This window comes from Topomyia yanbarensis, chromosome 1 (assembly GCF_030247195.1).
Source record: "Topomyia yanbarensis strain Yona2022 chromosome 1, ASM3024719v1, whole genome shotgun sequence".
Lineage (NCBI taxonomy): Eukaryota > Metazoa > Arthropoda > Insecta > Diptera > Culicidae > Topomyia > Topomyia yanbarensis.
In genome coordinates, this window is record NC_080670.1 from 58,508,422 (window position 1) to 58,527,369 (window position 18,948).

Consider the following 18,948-nt stretch of genomic DNA (forward strand, 5'->3'; position numbering starts at 1 on the left):
AAATAAGGCGGGAACATTTTTTCTACAGATATCTTTCTCATCCTATGTATGGTCAAGCTAAAATATTTCTTCTGCTGATCTACTTGCATCGTTCCTTCCATACTATGTACTGCTCTTTGTGGTCTACATTTTACTCCCTTTATTTTTTCCTCTCTATGGTTTGGTTTGCTTCTGCGGTTTCTCTAATTCCTGTTTTTCGCGGATTCACTTTAATTTATGGATGGAATGAGAAATAACAAACATTATAGGTAAAGGTAGGTAGTAGTAAATATCATTGCTTTCAGAGTACAGTGATCTCCAACCGTGACTTTTTGGTATGCGCCAAATGATTCTGTTTTATGTGTGTTTGTGTTCCAAAACTAATGTTGTTAGCTAAAAAAAGTATGTTTCCATAATTCGCTACAAGGCGCATATATTTGCTGTTCGTATCGGCTGGCGAATTTGAATAAACGACTTATTGAAAATTTTGATCATCCCGTAAAACTGACAGACTCGCGGGTATGACGTTCGCAATAGGTAGACAAAACGTGCAAATGTGTTTCGAGAACAAGTTGTGTTGATATTGGTTGGCCTCCAGATCTAAAATGGAGTGTGTTTTCAATACTTCCTATTGTTTTGTTTAGCCCATTTGTAAATATATAAGTTATTTTTATGACGTTTGTTGTTTGACGCGCCAACTATTGATGTTGGTGCCGCGAAAAATATCTTCAATCGTTGTATGTTTACATTCGTATTGATTTACATGTCGTTTAAATTTCATTATTTTTTGGTGTGTAGCTAATATTCCGGCTCCACTGTAACAATCGATTCTAATTAAGATTCCGTTGTGTTACTGGAGTCGAAATACTAATTCGAGCCAACTAGAATTCCAGCTAACCTTACTGGGGTAAGTAGTCGTAAACGCCAAGAATCTGCACCTAATTCACTAGAGGCCAAACCATCAAATATATTCGCAGGGTGTGTTTTGAGGAAATGTTCGTATGGTAATTCCCCATAATCTGATATAAATTAAAAGTAGGCATGGCTTACCATGATCGAACTAAAAAAAGTAGCTTTTCATATTGAAGAGATAGAAAGCTGGTATCTACGGCGAAGTTTTAGGAATACTCGATATAAAGAGTTGTTCTGAAGATCTTGATTTTATTGGAAGGCAGCTCTCTTAAGGTGAAGATATGTGGAAGCCAGCAACGCACGCTTGTTGCTAGGCACCGACGCGCTTGTTTACATTGAGAAAAAAATGGAATTCGAAGTGAAAATTCAAACGCACAAATGAAAGTTTTCGAAAATTTTCCTTCGGTCATCTGCACATTGGCAGAAAATTTGAAGTTTTGTTAGTAAACGATTAAAGTTTCGCGGGTGTTTTTGCAGTGGTGTGTGATTAAAGTGCATTTGAAAAAGTGCACTAATAATGAGAATAAGAAAAATAAGAGTGTTTCAAAAAGAAACCCCAAGTGAAGAGGGTGATATTTTCGCACAAAATAAGAGCTACAGATGGAATTCCGTCAAAAACTCGGGTTGATTATATAGGGAAATGTTCTAGCTTGCTCAAGTAGCAGTTTCGTGGTACACCGGCAAGGTTAGTGTATTGAAAAACGTATTTTTATATTTGCTCATGTCAGATTCATGGTTAGGCAGGGGAGAGAGGTGTGTGCGGCGTAGGAGCTATGTTTTGGCTCGCATGTATAATGTCCTTAAATTTAGTTTTTTTTTAAACTTTTTTCATTCTAACTTTTCGTGCAAACAATGTTCAAGACAAATACGGAGGTAGTCAAACCACAATTGTTGAATACTGTATGTGAATATGCTCATTAATTTCAAAGTTATTGATCATTTTTACTTTTTACGCCAATTTCAACTACACACAAGAAAGAAAGTTGCACACCAAAATGCACGTGCAGGCTCTTTTTCAATGTGGATTAAGCTTAATAAGGGTATGATGACCCGGGGCACTCTAGAAACCTATGAATATAGAAAGCTCCCTTTTGCACTTTCGCTTTTTCCATATAAAAATCAGCAAAAACATTTTGTTCCGATTTTCTCGTGAAATTTAGTAATTAATAGTATTCCATTCTATCGTAAGGGCAATGGACAATGTTGGTTGGCTGTCTCGTTCTTGCGATTTGAGTCTCTCGCCTACAACAACATACCGCAATCAATTGATGAACTAGAGACCAACATTGAATGCGTTATTCACAACATTTCTCATCTTGTTCTCGAAAAATGGCTAAAGTTGAATCGATGGAATGGGATTTTGAAAACATAGTCGCAGTGTACATTTGACAGAGCTTATTTCAAAACATTAAACTGTGTCTTACCACACAGACATTCATGTTCGAATAAATAAGTTTATACAGTAATGTTTCGATTATATCACGCTTATATATCCATGCATGTATGCATGTATCTGTGTATATACATATGTGTATGTACGTTTCTTAGTATGCATATGTAAGTCAGTATGTATATATTTAAATGAATATATATGCATGTACTTACATGTTGTTTAATACATGTTGTTGCGACAGAATTAGCCCGTCTATGCTTGGTAGGGGCTATAATGGGTATAGATTGCTATTTGACTGATTCAAGAACAATAAACGGGAGAAGGATAGAAGACTAGGTACGGAACACATGTTGAAATCAACCGCTACAGACTATTCCTAAAGTTTATTTTGAAAATTATTATAATTGCTACAATCCTATATACGATCCGGTTTTGCCGATGACAAATGAAGTTACCGAGTTAGGAATCAGAATTATATCGAGCACTAAAAAGTTGTAAGTAAATACATGTAAAATCAACAGAAACGATATGAAATAAATAAATGTTTCCAGCTTTAGCTGACCTACACAATACCGTGTGAAAATAGCTGCTGAAAGAAGTTTAGCCGCTCCCAATCTGATTCAACTACTGCTCGTCGTAACATTCTAAAGAACTTTTTAACTAAATCTCGATCACTATCTCTAAGGATTGTGTGTGATCAATAATCAAATAATGGAAGAAAACTGTGGAAAGTGCTTATTCCCAGTGGGAAATGATGATAGATTGGTTTGTGCAAAATGCAAAATACGATACCATATATCATGTATAGGTGCAACGAGTTCGATACCTAATCAAGCTTGGCAGTGTGATACTTGTTTCGCACAATCAACTTCCATTGACGAAGACAAGCAGATGGACCAACTACAACAACGAACTGCACAGATCATTTTGGATCTACAGCGGCTTGAGGAAGAATTTGAAATGGAGAGGAAAATAATAAACAAAAAGTATCGTGTCTTGCAAGAACATTTAAATGCGTTGAAAGAAGATATGAACAGTTTGGAAGGCAGATCAAAACAAAGTCTAGGTAAAAAGATTCCCGTTGCTAAAGTTCCGACTGGACAATCTCTGCTGCCAGATAGCAGCCGTGAGCAATTGGCTGATATGGACATTCGGAAAATGTTTGCTCGTCAGTCGATCCCAGCAGATCTCCCTGTGTTTACTGGAAAGCCAGAAGACTGGCCAATATTTATAAGTAGCTTCAATAATTCGTCCGAGGCATGTGGATACAATAATGTTGAAAACCTAATTAGATTGCAGCGATGTCTGCGAGGCGCTGCACGAGAAGCTGTGAGCAGCAGACTTTTGCTTCCAGAGTGTGTCCCGCAGGTGATTGACACATTGCGCATGCTATATGGCAGGCCAGAACTGTTGATAGCTACACTTCTAACTAAAGTACGACAGTTATGCCCGCCAAAAGAAGAAGACCTGAACTCATTAATTGTTTTTGGACTTGCTGTGAAAAATCTCACTGACCATATGATCGCAGCGGAACAGCAGGATCATTTAAATAACCCGTGCCTACTGCAAGAAATCGTGGATAAATTACCAGCTCACTTCAAGCTGCAATGGGCCGTCCACAAACGACGAATTCGATACATCACTTTATCCACATTTAGCGATTTCATGTCAGAGATAGTAGAAGCTGCATGTGAAGTGAGTTCGATTGTGGTAATTGGAAAGTCCGATTCGGAGCAAAGCAATGATGATAATTGTAGAAGGTACAAAACGGACGAGTGTCAGGCTCCATCCACCATGAGTCGCAAGGAGAAACGCAACATTTGTAACATATGCGAGGGACAAAACCATCGTGCCCACAACTGTGCGGAGTTCAATTCCGCAACAGTGGCTCAACGCTGGGAAATAGTAAACGGTCTCCAACTTTGCTCATCTTGTTTGAACCGGCACCTTCCGTGGCCGTGTAAGACAGCACAATATTGCAACGTTAATGGATGTCGCCTCAAGCACCATCCAATGTTGCATTCAATACAAACAAACTACCCTTCAATGTCTGGAGGATGTTTTTCCAATGCTTCCGCCACCCTCAAGTATGTTCCTGTCACATTATACGGAGCATCTAAAAGCTTGAAAACTCTGGCATTCATCGACGAAGGATCGGACTGTACGTTAATAGAAAGTAATTTAGCTAAAGAATTGGATATCGCAGGAGCAAACAAGAGCTGCGAACTTCGTTGGATCATTGGTACAAGATCGAAGGAAATTGGTTCAAAGATTATAAACCTGCAAATATCTGGAGCAGACAAAAGGAAGAGGTTTTCATTATCTGAATTTCGAACAATTAGACAATTGGAAATCCCAGCACAAAGCGTTAATGTTGCCAAACTACGTTTGAAGCATATCCACTTGCAAGATATTGATGTCGAAAGTTATGATCATGCTAAACCTCGTATACTAATTGGACTGCGCCATTCGCATTTAATAACACCTAGTGAAATACGAATGGGAAACTTTGATGCACCGATCGCCTCGAAATGTAAGCTTGGTTGGAGCATCTTCGGCCAGATGGTTTGCAATAATTGACCAAATAAAAACCAAACTTAGCTAGTTCTATCGCAAGTATATAAGGGAAACACTTCAGCCGAATAGCTCGTGTTACGGGGGGGGGGGGGGGGGGGGGGGGGGAGAATGTTGCGACAGAATTAGCCCGTCTATGCTTGGTAGGGGCTATAATGGGTATAGATTGCTATTTGACTGATTCAAGAACAATAAACGGGAGAAGGATAGAAGACTAGGTACGGAACACATGTTGAAATCAACCGCTACAGACTATTCCTAAAGTTTATTTTGAAAATTATTATAATTGCTACAATCCTATATACGATCCGGTTTTGCCGATGACAAATGAAGTTACGGAGTTAGGAATCAGAATTATATCGAGCACTAAAAAGTTGTAAGTAAATACATGTAAAATCAACAGAAACGATATGAAATAAATAAATGTTTCCAGCTTTAGCTGACCTACACAATACCGTGTGAAAATAGCTGCTGAAAGAAGTTTAGCCGCTCCCAATCTGATTTAACTACTGCTCGTCGTAACACATGTATACATCCATCCCTATATATAACTAGGCGTGATATAGTCGAAACATTACTGTAATACTTGTGCAAACATTTGAACGAATAATCGTAAAAAAAACGAGGGATTGCCCTTCCTATGATCATTCTAAGGAATAGACCGTTCCAACATCAAACTATGGTCTTGTCAAATTTTGGTCTTGTCAAACTGCAAATGACATGAAAGCCCAAGATGGTACCAGATAAGGTATAGGCATATATAAAGCGAGTTTTGGTTTTACGATTGGCAAGATCGACAGTGGGTAAATACTGATTCACTTCCCAAAAAGAGGTTAATAAAAACGAAATTAATTAAAACAATGTTTTGAATATAGAAACTAGTGCTTTCAGCCTCTCAAAGCGTTTGCCACCAAAAATATTATTGTACACAAATGCATAAACCTTATGCAGATTATCTTGAATCTGTTTTGCGTTTGTCAAATCTGCCACTCTTCTTATTCTTATCCGGACACGCTCTTTTTCCCTTTGGGGCAGACCCTCGAAAAAAACACTCGCGCTGCCATACCAGTCCATCCCAACTAGAGGCATAACTATGTCGGCCATTTTGAATTTGTCAGTGAGATAGTTAACCCTTAAATGCGCAATGTAGTTTTAAAACAACATTGCGAAAATCATCTCAAAGTTATCACAGTAACAAATGGAAGCTAAGAAATAATTTTCACAGAATTTGAAAAAAATTGATTTGCGCCTTTAAGGGTTAAGAGATCTCCTGCCCTATTTCTATAGTGCTGGTGAGAATGGTTTCTACTAAAAGGGTCCGAGTTGAATCGGCTCCCACTATTGCTTAAAAGGTTCTACCCCCAAACTAGAGAAAATATCGTAATGCATTATTTATCCAGACCAGGATTGATCAGTGCACGATGATTTGATTGAACAGCCAAATTGGTTCGAGGGAAATTGAAAATAAGTCAGAAATTAACAAATTCGTCTTACTGTGATATTATTCTTTTTCGATGTATAAGGTGTAGATGTAGGGGATGCATGTAACTTGAAACTAGAATCAGGTGCGAATGGGAAACATTTTAGGCATACTGGCTTTAATAAAGTTTCAACGAAAAGGGCTACAAGGAAAAGAAAAGTCAATAAAACCAAAAGAAAACGATGAAAGTAAATAAAATGTAAACTTTATTTGCTCGAAATGATTGTATACTTCTATTTTCGTTCACTATGTATATACGTGTGTATAATTTAAAAAGTAAAAAAAGCAAAAAAACAATTATTTAAAATTGTGCAATAGGCACTCCAGTACTATGAAAAAAGTTAAACTTCTAATAAAAACGCATTAAACCACTATAAAATGTTACTCGTTGACAAAAGTGTAAAAGTAGTAAATATATCATCACTGTTGTTTATAAAAAATAAGGCGGGAACATTTTTTCTACAGATATCTTTCTCATCCTATGTATGGTCAAGCTAAAATATTTCTTCTGCTGATCTACTTGCATCGTTCCTTCCATACTATGTACTGCTCTTTGTGGTCTACATTTTACTCCCTTTATTTTTTCCTCTCTATGGTTTGGTTTGCTTCTGCGGTTTCTCTAATTCCTGTTTTTCGCGGATTCACTTTAATTTATGGATGGAATGAGAAATAACAAACATTATAGGTAAAGGTAGGTAGTAGTAAATATCATTGCTTTCAGAGTACAGTGATCTCCAACCGTGACTTTTTGGTATGCGCCAAATGATTCTGTTTTATGTGTGTTTGTGTTCCAAAACTAATGTTGTTAGCTAAAAAAAGTATGTTTCCATAATTCGCTACAAGGCGCATATATTTGCTGTTCGTATCGGCTGGCGAATTTGAATAAACGACTTATTGAAAATTTTGATCATCCCGTAAAACTGACAGACTCGCGGGTATGACGTTCGCAATAGGTAGACAAAACGTGCAAATGTGTTTCGAGAACAAGTTGTGTTGATATTGGTTGGCCTCCAGATCTAAAATGGAGTGTGTTTTCAATACTTCCTATTGTTTTGTTTAGCCCATTTGTAAATATATAAGTTATTTTTATGACGTTTGTTGTTTGACGCGCCAACTATTGATGTTGGTGCCGCGAAAAATATCTTTCACGAATTATTTTGCATAATTGTCACCGGTAGATATCTAAGAGCAAGTCATAATCATATGTAAATAGTTGTGTCTTGTGTTTATCAATAGTTTATTCGTCGTATGAGAAAAAGGTATTTTTATTGCAATCTGTATGATTCAATTCATGTTGTAGTAAAATATAAGTGACGACTGGGATATAAACTGTTTTTTTATTATTTCTGTTTAAATATTTTGTCTACCTTTGTTATATAAATATAACTTTGTACATGTCTGTTCTACAGTGTGTTGCATGTAGAGGAACAGTAATCAAGCATGACTGTTTTGTGTAAATTACTCGGAAAGGAAAACCAGCGAAACAATTGTATCACATTACATTATTGAAAACTGTGTTTAAATTCCTTGGATTCGACTGTTTCAAAAAAGTGATCTTGATAAATGCATTTCAAACCAATCTTAAACAAGGATATCCGTAAACAATAACAGAAGGAAATTCTTCACACTTTTAATTCGATTGATTGAACTGAACAATTATCCCGATGAGGTCAATTTTATAAACAGTACTGTGAGTTTTAGGTATATGTTTGCATTTTTATCATCAACTTTCAGTTGCTTTGTATAAAAAGGTGTATAGGTGAGCATTCATTTTCCTTATGTTTTTCTTACATCGATATTTCTACAGAAAATATTGGGGTTTAACTTCGGAACTAATCATTTTTCCAACGCGTACTCGGTAATGTCAGTATACGGTGTTTTGTTCCCGGTGACATTACCTCAATTCTCATTATCAGCTATTATCAAGAAAAGTGCGACTATTGGCCGTAGAAGGTCACTGGTTTTGACAATAGTTCAGAACGATTGATTTGTATCAACTGGATTTTATTTTTCGTTTTCATTTTATTTATTCGCAGGAATGGCTCTAAGGAATTGGAACATAGATGAGAATCGAGCTAATGTCACTGAGTCAACCTTGATATTGTGATTTTTAACAAATGAACATTTTACCATCTCGATGTGTATCCAAACAAACATGCTCTATCGATAATTGACTTATGAAATAGCTAAAATAAGGACACAAATAAATATATGATACTTTTTTCATTTTTCACAGCACATCAAATACTTACTTTCGCGGTAAGATTTTTGATAGTGTTTCACATGTACAAGCTTTTTATTATTTTTTAGTAGGTTTCATGCCTAAATCAGCATGAAAATTCATCCAACATTCCGAGAAGACACTCTTAAAACCATTCGGACACATAGTTGTCGATTTTATACAATCCACGTTTCCCACTCTGCTTATGTAATGAATATTATACATACACATCATTTCCTTTCTTTTTTTTTTGGAAACTAAAATGCGAACAATGAAACCTATCTAAGACAAACAACACTTGCCCATTGCTAACCATCTATATGCTACGTACATACTAACACACCACTCTACACATCCGCGCACATTTTGTAAATGTAAATACTAGTTTTGGAACTTACTACTCTACGTTTCTTCGAAAAAACTCTTAAATAATGAGACTATATCAATTAAGGAACACTACAGCCAAACATGATTGCTTATCGAGAGATGATAAAAATTTGTATTTTGTATATATAAAAAAACTTCAACTCAATAAATGAAGTAACAATACTATTGCGAATCTATAGTTCTGACTTGATTCCGCAGTAAATTACAGTCGCGTCCTTTCGTGAATTTCTAGTTTACTCATATATGTTTTCGTTTGTAAAAAATTGTTCGATAAAATATATGGTCAAGAATATTTGTAGAAATAAAAGTATATGTGTTACATTTATCTGTTCAAATCATGGCACTGTAGTTCCGTTTCATTCCGCTGTTGTACAACAATAGATCTTTTGGCTGTCCACAATGTAAAAAGTCGCATTGGTATGGGGAAAGCTGTCTGTGGTAGGTAGTCGTCATATGTTGAACCGTTCGCCTAATTGAGCGATCGTGTAGATACAGTCAGAGATGAAAGGCAGTTTTTTCACAACGATTTACTACGAAATAGTAGATCCGAAGAAGAGAAAATCAAAAGGTCAACGATCAAAAGACTTTTGTGGCTATGGGAGAGTCCAAAACACAAAACATCCGGCTTGATTTTTATGTGAACCTATTGTAAAAGTTCGGGGTTTTACCTCAATTTAGTTTCCCAAAGAGAATCAGTAAATTACGACATTGGTGTGATGCCACAATGGAGATCACGCTGTATATAAGCGAACATTTGCAAATGATGACGGTACAGCATCTGATAGTCGAATTTTTGCGACATCTTTTGTCCCAATTAAGATTGTGGTAGACGGATTTTTTTTTGAAAATCTACTACTCTCCTCAACGAAATTTTGCAGGCTATTGAACTTGCAATTTGTTTTAAAGAGACCACTCCTCTTATTATTGCAGAAAAAGCTAAATTGGAAAAAAAGAAATATCAGAGCTACAACTTGCAAAAATGCAGTACATTGGTTACTCCTTGTTAGTGAAATACAAAATGCTCATGACGATGGTTGCCGGCAAAGTGTGCAACGCTCTTCCAATGTTGCTACAATAGTTTTTTAAATACATAAATGTTCAAACAAAAATTTGCTTCTCAGCTTTAGAGGGATTAATCACCAAATTAATCTATCTATATTTAACGGCTTAACTGATTGCCGTAAAAATTTATAAGTAGTAGACATTTTTTTTTGTGGATCGTGTACGTGTGCTATTGGTTGGGGATTTTCTGCCCGCCAGATGGCGCGTTGGAGCAAATTGTGTTTTACTTCTATTTTGCAACGCGCGGCAGGTATTAGCTAGTATTTTATAAACAAACTCGGCTGAAGAACTATAGCTCAAAAATCGTTTGTTAGTGTTCAAAGCAATCTTGGTCACGTTTTTGCGTTTTTGTTTTGGATATATTTCGGTCAGTGAATGTGTCGGAAAGGACAGTGTTTATATAAAATGGTTTGGGAAAGCGATAAACTATCGTACACAACTATCCGGAAGAAATATACGTGCCGTTATAGTACGACAGAACGAAACCGGGTCAAAAAAGTAGAAAAAATGATTCAAAAGAGTACATTAATGTCAATGAGGTCAACGGTTTGAGAAAACGAATATTAGGTCTTCTTAATCCGAAAATTGGATATAGGTCGCATGCGCTACGCAGAGAAAGCTAAAAAAAATCCTCGCCTTGAGTCGGTTGAAGCATCCACGTCCTTCAATAAAATTTTAGCTCGGATCGAAAGGTGAATCGAAGGCATTACAGATGGTTTACTTACGACTCATGAGATTTTTCTGAGAGAATATAATACCCCTGCATTTCTTCGATCGAGGACTAAGGGTATCGGTCAATGTATACTTGAAGGCTCTACAGGGTACCGTGTATGCAGGTTGCTGCTGGTCGTCATTCCATCTTTAAACAAGACGGAGTACCGGTTCATAAATCTAACGCAGTAATGATTTGTGTTCCGAAGCTTTGAGAGAACAGGGGAGCCGCTTTCTACATTTCATCTTGGCGAAAGAGAACCACTATTATCAGCAATCAGAACGAGAATAATGAAGTGTTGGAAGATTCCGAAAAAAATTGCGTACACATCTATTACTTTTTGTCCAATCTTTATACTGAGAGCCGGGGGAAGTAGAGGAACCCTCTGATCGAGCGTTTTGATGCGATAGGATTATCTCTGTGGATCATCAACACCCCGATTTACTCGAACATAGGGATTGAATCCTTCTTCCCCTAAGTTTTGGTGAACCGGACAAACGAGTGGATCACCAGTCTACTTGCGAGGGCCATTTGGTATACAAATTTAATTAATAGCTCATGTCTGAAAGAAGGAATCAACCCTTATGATTCTGGCAAATATATTCAAATATTTTTTCAAATACATAAGAGTTGATTCCTTTTTTCAGACATGAGCAATCCTATGAATTTGTATACCAAATAACCCTCGCAAGTAAACTAGTGCTCCACTAGTTTGCCCGGTTTACACAAGCTTAGGGGTTGATTCCTCCTTTCAAATATGAGTAGTTCTTTTGGATCTTTATACCAAATATGCCTTTTTTATCGTTTAACCGAGACCAAAAATCCGAAGCAGTGCAAAGTCGCGGAGGATCCGCCGGGTGAGGTGGCCGCCGACCCGCCGTCACAAGCAAACCTATGATCTGCTCGCTTGCACGAATTACTCAAACATAGGGACTATCAACTAGTTTAAGTCCGACGGAGCAGAGCGATGTTGATAGCGCCATTCTTTGAGCGATGGGGTGTAGCCACATTTTGCGTCAACGCCTAATATAACAGAGATTTCAATGTATAGTTCAAATTATGCCAAACGACCATTATGTCAAATGACCATTATGCCAAATGAACATTATGCAAAACGAAAGCATGCGTCACCTGCTGTTATGCCAAATGAACATTATGCCAAATGATCTCCCGTTTCAAGGATAGTGTCTAGTCCACGTATATGGCACCCCTATTCGTTTTGTATTGAACTGACATGGGCTATCATCTCTGCCGGCAAGTGAATTATAGGCCCCACTGACAGTTTAGATTGTGCTACTCGTTTTGCTGCAAGCTCGATCCGCACTAGATGGAAACGGTACGGCATGACTGATTTTCAGATGTTTAACATCAAGCTAATATATTGGACAATGAATTGAAGAAAGGTGTTATCTTCGACATGTTGATGAATGACGTACACTTTACACCATGAACCATAAATAATAAAACAAATTCGAACATCGCAAAATCGTGTCGTATGATTCTGTCGATTGTGGGTCGACCTTAACACGACGTTTTAGATCTTGGCTAGAAAATCATTGACGCCTATTAGATTAATCATTTTTCTAACTTTTCAATTGAACTCTAACGCTGCTTCAGGGATACATCGTTCTGTGTTGGCTTTAACAATCCTAACCCCAAGCCGAAAAAGTACGTGGAGCACCAAGCCTAAAAATTAGTAGTAACAATATTTGAACTGCTATAACTTCACTTCTCTCGAACAAATCCTAAAAATTGTAACATTCACGGATAACGTCAAGTTTGTAAATGTGTTTAGATGCCACAAGGTTCAAAATCTATACATATTTCGAAGGGAAATAAATTTTTTTTTGTTTACCATTTAAATGTACTGCATGTATGCAATGCACAACGCATTTTTCCAGCATTGCTGAAGTCACAGCGAAGTATGAGCATTAGGGTGGCGCGAGTATGTATAAAAAATTGAATACCACAGAACCAAGTTAGAAAAATTCGTAATTCTTCAACGAACTCTTACACTAAACCTGGATCAAATCTGTTGGAGCATGTTTTAGCACAAATGATTCCAAGTTTGTATGGAGTTTACTATGAGGAAATAATACATTTACATTAAATTCATAAATATGCCGCCTGGTGCCACTGAAAAATATATTTTATGCTACATTCTATAGATTCAGTCAAGTAAAACAACTTCTTCTACAGACAATTCATAGCTATGACAACTGGTTCATGAGTTATTGCAAAATTAAACTTCCGTTGCCCTGAAAGTTATGAAAATGGTGTTGTCTCTGGCTACCCGGCGAGCTGAACCTTCAATCAAGTGAACCTTGACGTATTTGCTGTGGTCACCAGTTATACCGTTGGTGTAAAGCAGAAATATAGTCCAGATAGTATCATCCGATACATGTGATCTAAAGGACTTAGGATCGAAATGTAACAGAATTTTTTTATGCATTTTTTTGTGTACAATAATATACGTTGAGCAAATTAAAATTGAAATGAGGCAGAAACGGGAAAGATTCCCGTTATTTTGAAGCTCAAGTGACGTTCACCACATCCCTGTGGAACTGGAACTAGAACTGCCATAGAGTGCCCCGTAAACTGAAGGTAGGTAAGTTGAGTAAGCCGGGCAATATCTGTCACTATACGCCAGCAAGTGTCTCTGGCCATGAAGAGCGATTTGATTTTAACCAACACTTTTGATCGAATCATCCAGGAATTAAGATTGGAGTAACATCGTGAATATAACGTTAGAACATAACTTTGCTAAAATAAAATAACACGTCAGAAATAACGGTTATGATCTCCCTTATTACTTTATTTGAAACTAACAATTGTACATAATAACGTTCCCGCTGTACAAGCAAGCCAAAAAAATTAAATATTAGAAAATTAAGAACCGAACTCATGTCCTTCAGATTGTCTATTTATGACGCTCGCATCTGAACTATAAAACCGCCTATATTGATAGCTCGTCGCTGTTGTGCTATCTTATGACAAACGCCATTTTGGGGTAAACTGAGTTAGATATGCAACATTACTAATCTGAAAATTCTCTACAAAATGGCGTTTTCAGAATTTTGAAATTTTTCTTGGTTACTGAGTTATAGCGAAAAAAGTGATGAGAAATTGTCAGTTTTTTGCTTTAAATCCCTGTATCTTGGGATTCGCTTAAGTAATGTAGAAGTTTTAGATGTTTTTATATGTAAAAATGTCTGAGGAACACAATGGCATAATAATTTTTAAAATAAAAATACGTGTATTGCGAGAAATATGCAGTTTTACTTTTAAATTGGCAATATTTCATGTTTGGCAACACTGTAATTAAAAATTACTATTTTTTCTAGATTGCTTGCTCAAATTCCTTCAAAATGCATCTCATCGATTGTTTCTAGGCCGAATAAAGCCGAAGATATTAATAATAGTTAATAATTGATGCTTTTTTTCTATGGAAAATTTTCCATGCACAATTATGACACGCCATAAAAATTTTGCCATCAATACACACCTACGACACGTGTGAGTGCGACTTTTGTTTACATTTATAGTGAAAACTCGCAACATAGTCAAGCGAACTTCATGATATTTGAGAGTTTAATACAGAATAGATTGAAGCATTAATTGTCTTCTTTGAATTGTTTTTACCATTTATAAGTTTCAAGATATTCAATCTCAAACTTTAAAAATCGTTTTTCTCGAAATGTGCTAAATGGCGCTTGTCATAAGATAGCACAACAGCGACGAGCTGCCCAATTCGGTTTATGGCTACCATATCACGGTTAACTTGATTGAAGTATTAGCCAGAGCAAGGAGTTTTTATTCTCAAGTGATACGATCCTCAAAAACGCCGATCAGCCATGTTGGTTTTAGAAACGACAGCTAACAACATTGTTTACTAGATCTCTCCATTTGCTTGCTTGGATTTCAGTGGGTAAACAAAGTTGTTGGCTGTCATTTTTCTTCCCCGCAGTCTGCTGCACGCTTACCTCACTCCTCACCTAGTTACTGCCAAAGACGAACCACCTTAGAACTCTAAACACCTTGAGCCAGATAAATTCAATTTTCACGAACGATGTAGACACTTAAGCATTGTATTAAGAATAGCTTTTGAACCAGATGTCGCAGCCTATTACACTCTTCGGGGAAGTTGTACACGGTATTCATATCTATCGAAATACGCATAGCATATATTTAGAATACATAGGGACGTGTCTACGAAATATTAAATAATGTGGATCATTTATCCATGTTAAATCACATACAAACTTTAAACCATTTGTGCTAAAATGTAGTGCAACCTATCAAATCAACATTTTGCATGGTTAAATGAGGTCATATCACGAGTAGTTTTAGATCTGTTCTACTGAATTCTAAAATTTGTGCCACCCTAATGAGCATTGCATACATACAGTACATTTTGTGTGTTAAGACAATTTGTCACAGGAAAATTGTTTTTTTCATGTCGTAATATCAATCGATTGAATTTACTTTTATGGCATCTAAACAAATGTACACCCTTAGGGCTATTCATATGCGTCGAAAATTTTGGATCTGTTGGAGAACAGTGGAGATATAGAAACTTAAAGTAGCGTTACGACAAATTTTGAGGCTTGGGGCTAGGAGTGTTTTAAGAAATAGGTCCTAGCGTCGAGTAAGTCGGATGAACGCGGAGATTGGCGTGCGAATACCACAACCATTACTGGACATTAAAGGGAATTGAAGGAATTAGTATGCTAAACGACCTTGTGTGATGGGCTTCCCCCATACAAAGAAAATTACTTCCTTGCGTAATAGGTCTCGTCATTGTGTCTGTCAAGTTGCGTAGAATTGACAATTCAGGATTCGATATGTTTTGAAGCAAGATATTATATTAAAAACTAAAGTGAAAATGATCGAAAGAATCCGATTATTTTAGCAGATTTTTCACCTAGAGTTGGGTGTTTAATGCGAAATAAGTATGAATGAAGGATGTTGTATATCGAGAGAAATCGTTTTCAATGTTGTTATCGTTCTGTACGTTTTGAAGAGTCAATGTCAGGAAAAAAAACTACGCTTAGCTGGGTAACAAGTCGTTACTACTTGTGTCGATTTGGCTGAAATAACTGCTTCCGCTGCGTAACGCGACTTTGGCTGTTTGTATTCAAAGTGGTGGACATAGTATTGTTTGAACACGTTTTGCGACTGTTTTTGTGTATTGGTCTTGTGATTTTTACTTCTGTTGCGATTATCATTATTTGTACAAAAATATATATTGACCAATGATTCAATTTTTTCTTTCTTTTTGGTAAAATCGCCCGACCAACAATACCTAGATTTTCTGATCATCTGCAAATTCCATTAATATAAAAGAAAGACATTAAACGACTACCATTGTTCGTTCTTGCTACTATTTACAATGTATAAAGTATTACTGCTAATGATGTAAAATGTAAAATATAAGGCAAAAAATATCTTCCTAAATACGCAATATTAACTTTGGGTTGTTTTCAACTATTCATTCTCGATTAGTTTTGTCACTTGTTTAGTGTGTTTGTCTTTTCTTGCGGATGTTGTGTGTTAGATTCGTTCATTTTGTTTACCTTTATTAGAACTCTAAATGCAGTAAAAGTTTTATAAGCGTGCAACCTAATAGCAGAAAACAAACGTATTTTTCCACAATTCGCAATATGGTCGATATGGTCAGTGGAAGCCGACATATTCAAGAAAGGAACCTGCTGCTCGTTGGTAATATTTACATGTTTCACTTCACCGAACAACAAAGCGGATATCTATAGGATGTGTGGCTAGTACAAGAAACACAGCGAACAACAGATTCCTGTCTCGTTTGGAACTTAGGGCTTGTATAAATATAACAAACCAAAACAAAATAAAATTGAGCGTGTTCTGTGAACAATGTTATTCTAGGATGTGTGACAAGTAAACAATGGCGGAAGAAGTACCAATTCTTAAACTAGTTTGTTAAACGGGATAAAAAATTTCGCCGTTCGTTTCTCCGAAGGAAAATATTTACATTATATGAACAAGCAAAAATGAACAATTAATCACTATAAGTGACTGATGTCAGAACCGACCGAGTCAGTTTTGGCAAAAAAACATATATAAAAAGGAATGAAAATGAAATAAAGAAAATGTTCGTTTTCGAACATTGATGCTGCTTACGATCGGGATAGAGAAAAGTACAACATGAATTTAAATCTAGTAGGACTATCGTTTAAATATGGCATCTTTATATTGCATTAGTAACTTGCACTGTAAACAACATACTGTTTCACACGACAGAATATTAGTTGTTTCTGTTGGCTAAACGTTTACACATCGGCAGAGATTCAAATTTTGCCTCACAAATCGTGTTCGTAAGTTTCTCTATCCCACTATACCTGTTCTGCCTGGGTGTGTCTACTGGAAAAAGATGACTTATTCTAATGTATCACTTAGGGCGACTTAACGTAGAAAGAAATATTGAACTAAACTAATGATTAGATAACCGGAATTTTTAATAACTAGAGTCGTCTCTTCTAGAGTACACTTTTTTAGTGTTTACTAGTAAACAAATAAAGATTGTAGAAAAATTATCTCATTTTTTTGCTTCTACTAAAATAACAAAATTCATCACACAAGCTATGTTAACTCTAATTGTAAGCAATAGTCTCGGAAAATCCCTGAAAAGTCGTTTCGCGGAAATTGATTTTGCAGTAATGCATGTCCATTGAATGTATGTAGGAAAATATTATTACCATGTAGTAAATGACTATTTTAAAAGCCTGTAATATTTTAGACTGTAAAAAATGGACCGAATAGAATGTGGCTCAAATCCATAGTGGTAGTTCTGTGTATTATGATTGATAATAGACGGACTGCATCGCTGCAAATCGTTTCCCCAAGATACGACATAATTCCCTAGTTTTTCGGATGCTGTTGCAGTATAACTGGGTAACTCTGTTGCATTACAACTACTCGTAACGTTGATCGGGAATTGTAAGGTCTTGGCAGAATAAACGAAGCGCTTCATTTTTATAAACTGTAGTGTAAGATTTGTCCTCTGGAAGATTTTTTCGTTTATATTTCAGTGACTCTAAATGGGTCGAAGTTAGCGTTGGCCCATGCCTTTTTTCAAAGCAACCTTTTGACAAAATCGGACTGCAGCGGTTAGTTAGAAAGCCTTGACGCCGTCAATATGATCACAAGAACGCACGTTTCTTGTCACGAAAAACTATACGTGTGTAGTATTCAAGACTCCTCTGCAGGGCTTGGTTTGTGAAACATCTTATGAACAGGCAATACGATCTCACCCTGCTGTGAACGATACAATGCACGAGTCTATCTGCATGATAATGTCAGGTTTTAGTTCATGCCATACTACGAGTTGTGAAGCAATGACATAACGTCAGTTTACGAGGTTTAATATCGTGAAAAATTTAGAAAACCCGTAACACTATGCTAGACATGCAGCGAAATGTTTTTTGTCACATATGACAGCTTTGACAACATTTAGAAAATTGCTATGTTAGAACCCCGTCAAATAAGTGAGATTTTTAAAAAAGATATACATTATCATGGAACGTTTGATTGACATACACAACATTATTTATTCTGGATCTATATCTATATCTATATTATATACATTCATTACATTAAATAAATGAAGAGGTAATTCGCTTCGGTTTATGCACGAGGCATGCATGCGAGCGTTACAACCAAAGAGTGTGAAGCTCCCACGATCGTATTCGTTGCTCCATTTCCCAAGCTCTACTAATTCGCATCTACCCCAACATGTGCCTCTCTAGCTGTAACCCAACATAAGCTCTACATTTAGAACGAACGTTTGATTACAAATTTTCCCAATCAAACAATGCAGGTAGGAATGGAAAGGGTAGCAAGTGACATATAATGCCAAAGCTAAATATCTTTACCACACGTTACGAGTAGCCAACAGAGGTCCCGGATATCTATACTTAGTCAAATTGGATCCTCGGTGAACTTCAATAAGCAGTTCAATCTAAATAATATTATAATTGTAGAAATAAACATTGTACTGAATAAGGCGTAAAGAAACAGAGCTGAGTTGAGCATTTTTGTAGAGATGCTATATTTGATTCAATATTTATAAATCAGGGACCATTGAAAACGTTTTGTAAATCGAGGGAATAAAACCCAATAACGGATCAAAAACAACGGTAATTATTGTTTCCTAGAAGACAAAAAAAAAACATTCTGGGAATCACAAATACTGT